At 36.4% G+C, this 5124-nt stretch overlaps 1 pseudogene; it reads left to right on the forward strand.

The window, feature by feature from the left end:
• The first annotated feature begins 811 nt into the window (after positions 1-811).
• On the forward strand, positions 812-2541 carry LOC110766463 (protein SHORT-ROOT pseudogene; annotated as a pseudogene).
• The last annotated feature ends 2583 nt before the right edge of the window (positions 2542-5124 follow it).

Consider the following 5124-nt stretch of genomic DNA (forward strand, 5'->3'; position numbering starts at 1 on the left):
AAATGTGATGTTTGTTGTCTTTCCTTTAACTTGATCCAGTTGCTTCTGAGCAATATAAGGATTCTTACACACATATTTAATTAGGGGAACAAGTGTTTTATTCCTGTCCAAAACTTCCATGTCAATGATTATTATTGTATATTTATGATGACATCAACCTAATCATATTTTAATTTCCATTTTTAACAAAGACACGGCTATTGACAGAGAAGTGTACGTCTAACCTGACTTTAATTGAATAATAACCCTATCAAAATAGTTTTCGTGGCTTTATAACTCAAGCTAATTAATAGACATTTGTGCATATATGCGGATTAAGCCAATTGGCCAAAGTAATGCAACCGCCCCTTTGCATCCTAATTCAATCCGTCCCTCGCCATACAGTAAAGTAATTAGAATATCGCTTTGTGAAAAAAAATCATTATGAGTTTTTAATTTCAATTTTTATTGCTTTGGTCATTTGCAGCCGCCATGCGTAGTAAAAAAAGAGTTGTGCCATTTGGACTAAGTCCCCATTTTGAACATGATATATATACTTGCCAGGTGTTTTAACCTTTTTTTACCAAACATTATATATGGTTGTCTATTCTTCAGATGGGCATATATAGTTTGTTGAAATTTCAAATGTCATGTACTTGCCCATTGTTACTATTGCTGCTAAAAATATGGCCCAACTTAAAAAATTATGTATACTATACTCTCAGATTTTAAAATATACTTGTCGAAGCCAAGCCACATATAATAATTAAATTAAATTAATTAAATAATTAATTAATTAGGATGAAAAAGACTTGTAATATAATGGTATTGCTTTCTATATCCTGGCCAATTCTGAGTTCAGATGAGATAGAGGTAGAGGTCTGCAAATTAGGTGGTTCACAGTCTCAGCACCAAAGGGGCTTTGCTGCTTCAAAAGTAATTAAAGTAAGCCATGGACATCACTCTTTTCTCTACCAATAAAGAAGCAAACTTTCTGCAGCAGTACTCCAACCAGATCAAGATCAATGGTCTGGCAGCCATAGACATGCAAAGCACCAACCAGCCCCAGAATAGTCACACATCAACAAGCCGTTCATCGGGGTCCAGCGAGCCTTGCCCGGCCGGCACGAAATGGGCATCTAGGCTTCTTATGGAGTGTGCAAGGGCAGTCTCAGAGAAAGACTCTTCTAAAATCAATCACCTTCTATGGATGTTGAATGAGCTGGCTTCTCCTTATGGGGATTGTGAGCAGAAGCTAGCCTCTTATTTTCTGCAAGCTCTCTTTTGCAAGGCCACAGACTCCGGTCTCCGATGCTACAAAACCCTAACCTCTGTAGCTGAAAAGAGCCACTCCTTTGATTCAGCCAGGAAGTTAATACTAAAGTTCCAAGAGGTAAGCCCATGGACTACTTTTGGTCATGTGGCTTCAAACGGTGCCATATTAGAAGCCTTGGATGGAGAGACCAAACTTCACATAATTGATATAAGCAATACCCTTTGCACCCAATGGCCTACTTTGCTAGAAGCTTTGGCCACAAGAAATGATGAGACGCCACATTTAAAGCTCACGGTCGTGGTAACAGCGAACATAGTCAAGTCGGTGATGAAGGAAATAGGCCAAAGAATGGAGAAGTTTGCTAGGTTAATGGGAGTTCCCTTTGAGATTAATGTGATCAGTGGGCTAAATAATTTGGGAGAGCTCACAAAAGAGGATCTAGGTGTTCAGGAGGATGAGGCTATTGCTGTGAACTGCATTGGGGCCTTAAGAAGAATTGAAGTTGAAGAAAGAGGGGCTGTGATCCGAATGTTTCAATCGCTAAGGCCTCGAGTTGTGACGGTTGTTGAAGAAGAAGCAGATCTTTTCAGCTCATCAGTAAACCATGACTTTGTCAAGTGCTTTGAAGAGTGCCTTAGGTTTTACACATTATACTTTGACATGCTAGAGGAAAGCTTTTTCCCAACCAGCAATGAAAGGTTGATGCTAGAGAGGGAGTGCTCAAGAAGCATAGTTAGGGTTTTGGGTTGCGATCACCATGATCATGATGATAAAAATGGTGGTGGGGAGTGTGAGAGAAGGGAGAGAGGAAGCCAATGGTCTGAGAGGCTCAAGGAGGCATTTTCGCCAATCGGGTTTAGTGACGACGTTGTGGATGATGTCAAAGCGTTGCTAAAGAGGTATCGATCCGGCTGGGGGCTGGTGCTACCACCACAAGGAGAAGATATTGATCAAACAGGAGTCTATTTAACATGGAAAGAGGAACCCGTAGTATGGGCTTCCATATGGAAACCTTCTAATTAGCACCATTATTGCTAAGTCTACATTCAGAGAGAAGGGAATTTGAAGATCGCATCGTATATGGAGTTTCCCCCTTTTCTTCAATATTTAATTTTCTTACTATATCATGCATATGCCTTTTCTTTTTCTTTTCCATCTTCATCATGTCCTACTTTTCTTATGCTTTGTGCTTGGGAGTTTGTGTTCGTTTCTTTGTTGGTTTTATTTTATTGTTCTTGTCCTCTTTTTGAGTTCCATACTGGATGGTATAAATTTCCTTTTGGATATTGCTTGCTTCCTGCTTTCATATCCCTGAGTGCTGAGTGTGAGTGGGATTCTCTCTCTGTTATGCATTTACTGGATATTGAAGCATATAATTCATTTCATTTCCACTGTATTTGTTGGTTCATTTGTACACAAAGAAGCAAACCCTTTTCGTATTTGAATAATTAGTAAACCGATGTTGACCAAAATAAATTTATGGTTTATCATATTGGTTTTGTGATTGATCCTCTTTTGTTTAAATCAAGATTATGTATCAGCCGACCGATTTGACATTTCTGATAAATTTACTTCAGAAATAATACATATAATGATGATTAGGCATGGATGTCACTTAATCGTCATGCTTATGAATTATAGTTCTAGTCCAAACCCTAAAGAATCTAAAATTAGGTACTTGTTAATTTATTATCATTTACACATAAAGAAAAACAACTTTTTCACTCTCTCTCTCTCATCAAGAGAATCTGCTTTTAATCTCCACAGAGAAAGCTAAGCTGAGAGAGAGAGAGAGAAAGCTAAAGAAGTATAAATCAGAAAGTAAACATATACATACATATTGGTAAAGTTGAAGACTATATATATATATATTTATTTATTTATTTGTGGAAGTATACATATAAATTGACATAAAGAGAGAAGGGTCCCAAGAGAGCTTGGTGGCAAGCAGAAATGTACCAACTCGATCCCATGTTTGCCTTTTGGTCCAGTGATTTGAATAGCATATTTCGCCTTTTAATTACTATATTCATGTACTGCCTTTAAGCCAACATTATATAGTGGCAAGCCACTTTTCTAGTTTGAGATAAGACGGTGTACTAGCATCGCAAGCTCATCTCCTTGCTTTGTATGTTACTTGTTTATCATATTCTATTGGTGGTATTTTAAACAACAATAACAGCAAAAGAAATTGAAAAAAGAAACAAGAACCCTCTTGGTAGTTAATGAAACCCCTCTAGCTTTACTTCTCTTTTCACACACAAACTCAGAACATGCATGTGCCTGCATGATAACCGATATCGACTAGAGTTTTATTTTATTTAATTACCTTTATCTTTACAAGTAATGCTGCAACTGATGGGGCACCAACATGGACGAAGTGGGGTCCTAGTGTAAATGTTCACTCCTCTCTATTTATGCTTTTGAGTTATTTCAATTTGTAAGAGGAAAATGTTAGGCTTACTCTTTGTAAAAATGTGGTAAACCTATCATTATCTTTTGTAAAAACAAAAACCTCTAATCAACAAATCAGCAAAAATTTCATCCAATAAATCAAACTAATACATGTAAACCATAAATTTAATCCAAGTAATTATAAATTTGATTTCATACATCATACAAGTAATTAAATTAAAAACATAACTACGACCTCGGCGGCAACACCTCGGCGGCACTACATCAGGTGGGGATAGGGGAGGTTGGGGTTACGATTTGAGGAGATAATAATTGAAATTTGGGGCTTTTTTGGGGTGATTATCTAGTGGGATTTGAGAGGTGGGGGGGAAAAGCTGAAGGAAAACCCTTTTTTTTCTCTATAATTGACTTGGCTCAAAACGGCATCATTTTGGCCAAGTAATTTTTTAAAAATTGCCTATGCTAAAACTACATCGTTTACCAAGGAGATTTAAAAAAAGACAGCTACAGTAGCATCTGCTGCTGAAAACAAAGGAGTTCCCCATTGAACAGAGGTGTTCCGATAGAATGATTAGATGTGTAGGATGATTCATCTAATCATTGTCCATTAGTCCATTCATATATAGTACATGTTCCGATATAATGATACCATCTAATCATTAACACACTACATATGTGCAATATATGATATATTAATACATGATGATATACATTGATACATGATACATTAATACATGATGATATATTAACATATGTGCAATATATGATATATTAATAAATGAATTTTTGTTAATTGTACTAATACATCATTCCGAATTAATACAGTACGTCGTTCCAATACAATACATTGTTCTAAATTAATATAATACACGAATTGCGATCTGTAATATTGTACCGATTATGTCTACCCTTTCGAATTTTGTACCCTAGAAATTAACGAACTCCGAATCCGTTCCCATTCCACGTTCCAAGTTAAATAATCCAAGCACAACGAATTCCATCATTGATAATCAAGCATTATTATAATGTAGATGTGAAACTAATTATGAAACAATTGCAAAATCGATGCAAAACAAAATGTTTATCATGCAACATCAGAAACACCTCGAAGAAAGAAAGGGAAAAGGCTCTCCAATCAAACCCAAAAGGTACAACTTTAAGCAAAATCATTCTACACTATGAGAACAGAGCTTAGCCTAAAGCTTATCAGGAGCAACATTTCGGTGAGCCACCAAAATGGTAGTTTTGGTTTGGAATCCGCTAAATGGGTCTGATTATGAAAGAATAAACCCTAAAAAAACTTTAGCAACCAGGAAAAAAAAAATAGATAGAAGAAGATTTAATGTCTTATCAAATATCAAGTATGAGGACAAGCAAAAGAGTGGTGCAAAATGCAAACATACCCAGGTGAGTCGAATCCTTCTTTTCGTTAATCTGGACTTCTTTTGTTCTTC

Source organism: Prunus avium, chromosome 1, assembly GCF_965620075.1.
Source record: "Prunus avium chromosome 1, drPruAviu1.hap1.1, whole genome shotgun sequence".
Lineage (NCBI taxonomy): Eukaryota > Viridiplantae > Streptophyta > Magnoliopsida > Rosales > Rosaceae > Prunus > Prunus avium.